Genomic DNA, 11,208 nt, shown 5'->3' on the forward strand with positions numbered 1-11,208 from the left:
TGTCATAGAAGGCTCATTTATAGAGACCAGTACAGTTAATTTCTACAATTGGTCTCACACAATAATTATAGGTTTGTTTGCCTTCGAGTAATCATAAATAATGCTTCTTGTTCTACTGAAGCTGATAAAACTAAAGAAGCTTTAAGAGAAGCCTTCTAAGACTTTAAAGAAATCTACTTCACAGCCATTATTATGTCTAGTTGTAGCTGTGTCAAAACTAAATAACTGGAGATGGTTGATTTTTTTTCTTTTTTTTTTACTAAAAAAACTAAGGGAAAAATGTAACTGTTGACGAGTGCTTATGCACATACAGGGGCCTCCCAATATTCAAATAAAAAGTTGAAATGTTGCTAGAATTCCATTCAGTGATCCCAATCTAAAATTTCCATTTAAATTCACATTTAAAAGTGGAGAGAAATAATAGATCTCTAGGGCCTGCCTCTTTTTATAATAACTCCCTAGTGTAGCAGTCATCGTGCACCTGTAGAGTTGCTACTCAGAAATAGTGTTTAGCATTATATTGTTTATTTACCTAAATGAACCCTTTTATTGAAGTGGTAACCTTTTCCACTGCTTTTTCAGACACTATAAATCTTGACGTGAATAGCTTTTGTTAAACAACTCCACTTTGTTCAGAAGACATGTAGACTAAGTTGGTCCAAAGTATTGCTGGAAAAGAAGTGATAATTTGCAGATGGCAGCAGCTCTGCAGGGATAGCCTGAAACAGAAATTTACCTGGAATAAGGCAGGTCATGAGTTCAAAGTATCATACTTATTCCTAATTTAATTTTTATATTGAATTTTATGACTCTCTGAGTTTGACTCGGTGCTTTACTGGAGTGCTTACAGTCTAGGAGCCGTACTGACAAAAGTTGGGTTCCTAATCTAAACTGCTGTGTTGGGTGTTCTGTATCTTATTTAGTGTGTGAGGAGACAGTTTTTGAAACTCTTACCTGTGCCTCATTCAGAGGTTTAGTGAAATGCATCTAGATCAGTTGTCTAAAGTCCTGAATTTATGTAAAGGCAACTTTACCTGGCTTCCAAATAACAGAACATAACTGGAAGAGATCTGATGATTCCCTGCTATAATAGCAATGCTTCTTGAAAATGTGCCCAGCACTTAACACACCAATGATCAACAGTTTTTTCAAAACATTTGACTGTTGACTCCGTGCAAGTAAACTGAAGAGATTTTGGCAGTTACCAAAGAAGCTGCTTGTGGGTGGTATGTTGAAGTGGAAGTAATTTTCTGTGTGGAAGTGATGATAGGAACCACTGGGTGAAGTGCTTATGCCAGCAGCCATTCACACCCCTTTACTGTCTCTTTTCAAAGGTGCTTACCCTGCAGTTCTGGTGCCTCTCACATCCAGTTTCTGTTAATCACCTTACAGAAAGGGAGGTGAGTGGACTAGGGGTTCACCCTAATTGTAAGGGTAGGAATAAAGAGAAGGTATGGATGTGAAGTCCCGGTTAGGGAAGACTGCAGCATGAGGGGGTGGGATAGAGAGGTGAAATTTCTCCTAATTTCTGTCAGCTCTAAGTGTACTTGTACTGAGCTACTGCCTACAGTTCTTGCTACCCAATAAATCAAATTCTAGAAACCATCTGAGCTTCATCTGAACTCTGGACATTCTCTGCCTTCCTTTAAGCCCACGGATGGTCAGCGAAAGAGGCAATCTGTGTTTTGTTTTCTCTTTCTGTCTTTTATTTCTTTCTGCTCCAGCAGGAGGCTGTGGAATCAGCCTCCTGTTTGCTGGGTAAGTGTGCTGCCAGGCTCACACAGGATGTTGTTTCTTGTCCTGGTTGCTCTCCTGTGAACAGTCTTCAGGGAATTGCTCGGGTTCTATAAAGAACCTCCAGTTCTGTGTGTACTTGGTGTAGTCTGTATGTCAGATTGACCTTGGAGAGTTTAGGCAGAAGATTGGCAGGTTTTTGGGTTTTGATGAATGCAAGAGATTTGTTTCCTTGTGCTAGGAATTCTTCAGACCAGGAATACTAGGCATCTTCAAATAACCAAAGAACTGTACATTTAAACAATGGAGCAAGCTGTAGTCTAAACCCAGGCGACTGGACCTTGGATTGCTGTTTCAGAATTGAGAATCATTTCCATCTAGGTCTTGGGGTACAAGTGTGTTCCACTCCACATCGAGTAAGTGGATTAAGCTGACCTGGCAATTCTGTAACAAGAACATTCAGAGGATTGTTAGCCGAAGGATTAAATGTCTACAGTTAATTCATCCTACAGATGAGTCTTGTGCAGAACACCAGTGTCTATTACTCCTTAGATGATTTTGCTGGTTAGGAGAGATTTGAGTCATAAGGTGTAGCTTGTGGCAGTTGCCTTAACTTTGAGCAGATCCTAAATTCTTGCAGTTTTATGCAAGAAGTAGACAAAACAGTTCTTTTTTTTATAATTTATTTTCTTTTTTAATTTCTTCCTTTTCAGGAATGAGCAAAGAATTATTAATAAAGACTTCAGTGTTGATTTATTTGTGTATGTATTGGTGGTTTTCTTAATGGATGAGTAGGCAAATTTTCCTAAAATCAGAGTGCTCTTCCAGCTTTAATGTATGTGTGTCTTTTTAAATATAGATGTAAATATTTTTTCTCTTTTGGGTGAAGGACAGACTAGCCTTTGGTAAATTTGTGCACCAATCGCTTTGTCAGTGTCTTGTTTTACTGGGGTGGAGTCAGACACCATGGCCACTTCTTGGGTGTCTGTTCTATGCCTTTTTTAAACTTGGGATGGGTTTTTTGTTCTTTGCCCCTTACTGTCGGGGATTTCATTAGGTGCCCCAGAGTAGTCCTTGATGATTGTCTACCTCAGTTGGTTTCAGATGAAGTTTGGTTCACGGTCTAGCTGTAAAATCCAGCTACTTGCACGTTAGGCGTTGATGAAACACAGAGAGGTTCAAGCTTGCAGAACAGGGAGCTGTATGGTCGTTCATAGCTCTAGCCTGTGGGGTTTGTGTGAAGAGTAGTGCAGTGTTGTAGTGCATATTGACAAAAATAAGGTGTTAGTAGAATTGAGACTAGGAGAACACGTCCATTCTGTAGTGGTTTTGAAAAGTAGTTTTACAAGATCTTGGGGAGTGGAGCACTTTGCAGGGTTTTTTGCCTATTTGTGCAAGACTGTGGATATGCTGCAGGAATTACTACAGGAAATTTGTAAATTTTAGTACAAACTTGGGTATCTTATGTAGCAGCACAATGGAAAATAACAGGATAAAATATGTGCATTTTGATCATAGCACGCCCATTGTTTGTGACCCGATGCAAAGCTGATAATGTTTGTAAGTATGCTTAATTTGAATGTCACAAATGGGGAAAATGTTTTAGAAAAGGATTTATCCATAGTAGAGAAAAACAAGCACGTGTTGGCAGAGATCATGTTCAGGAAAAGGCATTTGAATAAAGTCCTGGCAGTCATGCTCTGGAGTTGAGGTTGATTGTGATTCCACTGATTGTGATGGGAGCTTGTTTCTCTCACATCTCACTTCAGGGCCTGTGAAATTTCGTGGGGCGGCTTCTCCTGGCCTTAGCAGCACTCGTGCACAGAGTGTGTGTGCTTGGTCCTGAAGGATTTAGAACAGTGTTGAGGGTTCTTGTTAGCTATCATGTGTGACGTAGGCATGCAGCTTCCTGGCCAGCCTATATCAAGACCACAGGAGTGTTAGAGACTATAAAACAAAGAGGCTGAACAATTTTTAATACCTACTTTGAAAAATGTTTAAATTTATGAAGCCTGGTAGACTGGTCACAGAGCATTTTAAAGTTAAATCTTCACAGGTGTTATTTTTTGAGCTTCATGTGTGTAGGTTCTCTTACTTCAGTCAGAGCTCCCATAATTGGCTTGAGGTTTTCCATTGATGTGGGATATACAGGAACACTTCTAGAAAATTATTTACATCATAGTCCATGATGGATTTGTAATTTACATTTTTTTAAAAAACATATAGTTGATTTAGTTGAAAATAGTAAAAAGTATGATATTTCTTTCCTAAAGACTTTCAAATCTCTGTATTCAGAATTAGATCAAAGTACTATTTGTTGTTGTTATATGATTATTGAAAGTTGATACAACTTGGATACTGGTTCTGATCAGGATCAGGCATGTCTGTCAGTTCCTGACACAAAATCCTCTTCATATTCTTCAAGCTTACACTTTTTTAAAACCTCTTTTTCCTTATACAGTAAGAGCACTTTAAGTTGAATTTCAGCATGAGAGAGTTTATTTTTTGAATGTTTTTAATGTAGTTAGTATTCAGGGATGAATCATACACTGTCAGGTGTTTAAAACAAAAAACTGGCAGTAATTCTTAAATGGTTTTGCAGTTTTTCAGTAACAGAAATCCTGCTAGACGTTTGTGCTGCTCACTGCCTGTAGTAAGTGAGATTAATTGCTGTAACTCATGAATCCAAGGTACTTTTTGTTAAATACTGAATCTTCCTCAAGTGTTGTTGCTAGCATGAATGGAATGGATACTCCATTCCAGGGAACACGGGGCAGAAGATGAGCTGCCTTTTTAGTAGAGACCACCATCTGGAAGGAGAGGAGCATCCTTGTTAGCCTCGTTGTAAAGTCGACTGAAGCAAGCTGAAAAAAAAAAAACCCAGTCCATGCTGTCAGTCACGAGGAATGTGGTACCCGATTGCAGCCAGGTTATCTTTACAGGCAGGAGCTCAGGTACAGCTGGAAGCAGTGCAGCTGCTGCAGAACTGGGCTCAGTGAGGGTTGTTTTCCCCTGCCAAGAAGCAGTTGGCCCTTTGGACACACTTAGGAAATCTGATACACTCTGGAGTCACTGGACTTGTGAGAAAAGTGTGATCTGTTCTTGAAACTCAGGGAATTCTGCATCTTAGTGATACATGACTTAGTGACATGATTCCATTAGAAGAATATTTATTTAAAATCCTGTACATTTTAGTGTTTTTCTCTGAAGCCCAAAGTATTCTTGCTTTAGATTCAGGTTGTTCAAGTTCAAATACCTGTGACTAAAAATACAGATGCCCAAGTTCCACGGAAGCCCACAAGCCCGTAAGTTGTTGGTACTCACTGTGTAGTACACCAAGTTCTTGGTCAAATGCAGTCTTAATCCTTCAGTCAAGTTGCAAACTTTGTGGCAGCTCTTAGTTTAATTGATTTGCATGAAGTGTTGCTTGCTCGGTTTGGAATGTGCTTTCGGTTTTTTGTTTGTTTGCTTTTTAATGAAGTATTCCACTGAGGCCTCCCGTGGCACTCTGCCATACACATTCATGGTGTGCATGTGAGAATGTTTTCTTTGAGAATGTCAGAAGGAAACCACCTGTACAGCAGCCATTTAACTGAAACAAAATTTGGTTTTATGCCATGCTGGTTTTGTTTTTAAAAGTGTTTAGAAATGACGCATCTATAAATACATATATTTATATAGGATATATAAACAAGAGCTTCCAATGAATTGATCACATAGTACCTCACAGAAAATGTTAATATCTTTATCCCCTTGATTGACAGTGACACTCAGTAGTAATCTGCCCCAAATAAGGGACAGATCTGGGAATAGAGGCTTTGCTTTTTCAGCCTTAATTGAATGCTCTGACTTGGACTGGTTCCCAGGGATTCATGTCCTGTTTGGTGTTTTGACATAAACAGACAGGATTATGCATTCTCAACCTGTGTGTTGGGGGTAGGGATATATGTAACTGATCAGAGGCACACTTTTTTGCTGTTGCTTCCTCCACATTGCATGCAGCTTGATGACGATGTTTAAATGCGTTACTCCTTTCTGCGTAGATAGACCCTGCATGACAAGATATCCCAGCTCCTGAGCAGCCGCTTTCACTTTCCAGACCTGCTCTTTTCAAGCCCTGTGGGGTCTCCCCCAGGTCAGGGTGACCCCAAAAGGTGGAAAAGTCTTTTTTCCCAACCCAGCTGTCGAAGAAAGACTCGGGAGTCTTCAGCCATTGGTCTCAAGGTTGTTTATTGAATGTTACCTAAAATATTTTCCTCCTGAACTGCCGAGGTCTGCTCAGCAGGCCAGCCAGAGGCACACTGCCCTCCCACGGGGCTGGTGTTGTCTTTTGTACTATAATCTACGTCTTTGATATTTACAGTTTTGTCCCAATACCTATCACTTATGTTAGACAGTGACTTTCTACTCTAAACCAATCTGTGAGTGCCAACATCACTCAGAACATGGAGGTTAGGAAGAAGAAAGAAGAAGGGCAGGGCACACCCAAATCCCTCCATCTTGGAGCTCCTGACCCCCCTGTACAAAACTCCAGACCCCCCTGTACAAAACTCCAGACCCCCATGTACAGAGCCCAAAACCCCCACGTACAAAATCTTAAAAACTTTTTCCTTCACCCTATGATTATTACTACTGTGTTATTTAAACTTGTGTCTTTTAATTCTTCATGTAAGGTTGGCAAATTGTTCCATGGGTCAGGCTCAGGGCCACAGGGGTCCTTGACTGCATGCCCGGATCTCCGACCCCCCTGGCCAGGGCCCGGAACATCCAGGAATGTCGGAGAGACATCCTGGGTTCCGATAAAGCCCCTGCTTTGGGACCTGTAGGAGGTGGGGCAGAGGAACAGAAAGAGCCTTTAATGGTAGTTGCTAATTAATTACCTTTCAAAGCCTAGCCTTTTTCAGGTACCTTTTCTTTATAGACCCTATTGTTTTATCAGGCTGCTTATTACCTTATACTAGTCCATGTAAGACCACCGGGTTTTTTAGGCATGGAGGCTCCTTGATGCTTAAAGGTAGTGGGAGGTCTGAATTCTAGTCCATCTATAACAGCATGCAGAGCACATATAACAGCAGCCGGCTGTGAGGCAATTGCTTTGGGTTAATGGATTGAAGTAGTATAGCAGGGGAGGAACTCTAGATATCTGGGTGGAGGGGGCTCTTCTATAGTGAAAACAAGTTGGCTGTATGAGTTCAAGTTAAGAACCTAGGACAGGTGGCACTCGACAGCAGTATTCATACATCATATATATATATATGTGTGTGTGTGTGTGTGTGTATGTATACTCACATATACATTAAAATGTATATATAAATATACTCAGCATTTTTGTAAGTATAGAGTTCTTGGTGGAAAGCTGTCTAATACTTCAGTATTATCTGCCATTAGAAAAGACAATTTGAGCAGGTTGGACACAAACATGAGGTTACCACATTGCATGAGGTTGTGTACCCTGTTTTTTCAGTACTCTTCACAGTTTTGCTTCCACATAAGCCATCATTTGTAGCATGATCCTCATCTTCCTCCTGCAACAGCTTTTGTTTCCTCTATTTCCTTGCTCCTTGTTTACCATGTGTTTAGTTATCCCAAGCTGCTGACCGGAAACATTCTGCTCTTCTGACATGTGGTGGGTCAGAGATGCTTTCACTATCTTGATATTGTCCAGACATGTTCTGGCACACTTGGCAAAATTGTTTGCATGATAAAGAAATTACATTCAATTTGACAGTGCCCCAAAAGTTATGATTGGATGGGATGATAATATTATATTCCAGAGAAACAACAGACACCTGATCTGAGTTTCATCCTAAAAAAAGGATGTAGGTCAAAGCAGTGGATGGATGGGAATTTCCCTGATACGCTATGGAGATTAAATAACAGAAGTTTATTTTGTTTGTCATTGAGTATAAATAATATAATCTTCTGCAGATAAAGGTCTTTGTAACACGCTGTAATTTAATTTGTATTAAGGCTGTGTTCAGAGTGATGTGAGTTTGTTTCAGAAATGTTTGCTCTGTGTTTGAGAAAATATTATAACTTGAAATTAGAGCAAAAGGAATAGAGTGCTGGATCTTGCAGATAATGATCTCATTGAGGAAGCTGTTATAGGTCAGCTGTGTCTTCTTCAAAGCTCTGAGTGCAATCTGTACTGCAAATTAATAAATATGTGCTAAGATAGAGTGGAGTATGGCACAATAAGGCTACTTGGAAAAAGCTATGTCAAGGCATTGTATGTATTCAGCAATTTTCTTTGCAGTCCTGCTCTATTTTACAACCTAATCTATTCCCCATGAAGATGTGCTAGAGATAAACATTGCAGATACCTTTGTGTGCAGAGAAGAAGGAGAGGCAATTAAAAGCCTGCATGCTGTGAAGTCTCTGGGTACCAACAGTGTCTGCCCAGACCTTTACAATGTTTTAGGCAACAATTGGTTTTCTTGCTGTCTGGGGTGACCAAACACGAATAGTTTTTGAACAAGGACAGTAACTCAGTTATTTTCATGCTGGCTAAAGTCCTGCTGGTTTGCATAAAGGTTTCCATTTTTATTTACTCGTAGCAAAGTCTTGGTGACAGAGTGGTTCCTCCAGATCAGACGCTGTTTTATTAGAGCACATCATTTCATTTCTGACAAAGAAAGGGCAAACTTCTGATAATGCAGAGAAAGAACCTGGGGCAGGGCAGTATCTGGTACTGGCCTCCATCAAAGACAAGGAAAAGCGCAAAAGAACCAAACTGCTGGCCGTGGTCTGAATCAAATGGGGTTGCCTCCAAGAGTAGCAAGGGGCTTTTCTTTCTTTTCTTCTTTTTCTTTCTTGCTCCCTCCTACATCATTACTGGTCTGAGTAAAAAAAAAAATTCTTTTAAATTATAATAAATGGGATAATTTGCTTCAAGAAAAGCTAGTTCCACAGAGGAGGCAGCTAAAGCTGCTCCTTGCAAGCTTTACTTTTTTTTTTTGTCAGAAATTTTTCATAATGCAAATTCTAAAAGCAAGCAGCTATTGTAAGGAAAAGAGGAGCAACAAAATGTTGTGTTTGCTTGTCATTGCAGACCTTTTATACTTCAGTACCTTCACTCCTGTGTGCAGTTTCTTGGCCTCAAGTGCTGCTTGTCCAAAACATGGATTTTTGGTCTCAGACTTGTTCAGTCTAAAGTTCCTTTTCTTATTTTAGATAACCATAATAAAGCAGTGTATGTTTTTACTTATATTGCATGTATATTACATATACATGTTATATGTTACTTATGTAAGTATGTTCTTCCTTCAATAGGTATGAAACTTAACCTATGACAATTTTAAGTACAAGGTGTTTTTCATGGTTTACTATGCCATGTATTACTACATGTGTTCCCACACTGATGTAGCTGGAGTGAGGCTTGGTTCTCAGACACTAAGATGACTTTGATTAGCTGATAAATATTTTATAGTTTCAGGTGTTGGCAAAGTCAGAAGCAGCCAAACATTGGGAAGTGTAACTTGACTGCAGATTTAAATTAGGATTTGCATATTGCCTTACACAGAACTTGCCTTTGTTTCAAATAACTTCTGCCTCTGGTTGTGTGGTGGGAGAGCACAGCCAAATGTTTTAAAGAGGTATCAAAAGTCTTAGAACCATTTAAATTGGAAAGAACCTCCCAGAAGGTCAAGTCCAACCGTTAACCCAGAACTGCCAAGCCCACGACTCAACCATGTCCCTAAGTGCCACATCTAAGTGTCTTTTAAATAAATAATAGCTGCTTGAGCTACTTGATGCTCCCTCTGTTGCACTGGGATTGTTACATTGAGAAGCTATGGTGTAACTTGTAGTTAAAATTATCTCATTAGCAAGAGCACAAATCCCCTTAAACTAACTAAAGTAGTTGTGCAGTGTTACTGGATTTCAAAATGTAAACTTCAGATTCTTGTGCTGTGGCCTGTATAAGAGCTAAGAAGGTAGCAAAAAATAATCTTAAAATTCTGGAATGAGTTTTGAGATATTAATTAGAATTTAATAGGTGCCCAAGGATTTTATGCCACAAGACTCACTGAAAGTTAGTGGGTTTTGTGCTGTGCTTGCTGTTGCTGTGGTTTTTAAGATTCGGGATTCTGGATGCATTTCTCAGAGGCCTGGCTCCTGAAAGCAGAGCATTTTCTTTGTCTTTCTTCCCCCTACCCTCTGAAGTTACATTTCTGTTTCTTGTAAAGAAAAGGCTGAAAGCGCAAAAGCAAGTAGAAAGGCTTAGAAATGCAAATATAAACAATTCTAAATCTTTTTCATTATTTAACAACAATCTCATGCTTCCTGCTTGGCCTGATGTGTGTCTTTTTCAGTGGTAATGGTCAAAGACCTATTGAAAATTTCACACCATGTTATACTTGAGTCAAGTCAGATGCATTGATGGTCTACAGCCATAATCTGTGGCTGTAGGACATAACTGGCTTTCTGTACGTGTGTATTTAAATTCCTCTCTTAGTACCTTTACCAACTACACCCAGCTTTCCACAGTCATTATGGGCTGTCAGAACTGTCAGGGAAGGCCCTTTTAATCCAGCCTCAATGTGATCTGCAGGTGTCAGGGAACAAGGTGTGGTTTGGAGATGGAATTCTGGAGCTTCCAGGCCAGTGGAAGCTGGAAGCCCTATGGGATGGCAGGGGAAGGGAGGGCTGCTGACTCCTGGCAGAGGGAGCATGCAGCAGCAGCACAGCAGCGGCCTGTCTTCTGCCAGAAGAAGTATTAACCTGACATGATGCTTCCCAGAATCAGGAGTCATAGAGGAACAAGCAATTTCAGGGCTGAAAGAGGCTCCAAGGGATCTCCTAACATCACAATGTATTTATTCCCTGGAATGCAGGGAAGGTGGATGGGATGATGGCTGAACAGAAGGGGTTTGTAGGACTTGCAGAGCCTGCTTTGGAGTGAAAGGCCAAAATATGATCATAACATCTCTCTGAGGACTGAAGATGTGATTTAGAAATGGAAGAGTTTATCAGGCTGAAGCTAAAGATTGAAGTAAGTATGCTGTATAACGGGTAGGACGAAGACGTTTTAATAAAACTAACTCAGATCAAGAGAGAATAAGCAACTGACAACATCTAGAGGAATTTTTCTGAGAGGAGAATGTCAGAAGAACTGCCAGAATTGTATAATTTTTCAATCTTTTTTGTTAAAACATATAAATTAGTATCTAACATGAAAAAATTATCACAATAGAAATAATTGAATCCTTGGCAAAATGAACATGAATTTTGATGCCATTCCACAATTATTTTTGACAAATGCTTTTAATTTGGCCCAAACAATAGCAAGGAGGCTTTGTGGGTGTCATAATATGCAATCTAGACTTGAATGATTTGTTTCAGTCATCATAAAGAGGGGACAATAGAGGAAGCATGACAAAAATACAGACAACAGTGAGGAGGGCTGTGCATAATTTCAGCTCTCCTATTTTTATAATAAATCTTTGTGGTTTGCTTAAAGCCTCAGCTCCCAGA

The sequence above is a fragment of the Motacilla alba genome, chromosome 2 (genome assembly GCF_015832195.1).
Source record: "Motacilla alba alba isolate MOTALB_02 chromosome 2, Motacilla_alba_V1.0_pri, whole genome shotgun sequence".
Taxonomy (NCBI): Eukaryota; Metazoa; Chordata; class Aves; order Passeriformes; family Motacillidae; genus Motacilla; species Motacilla alba.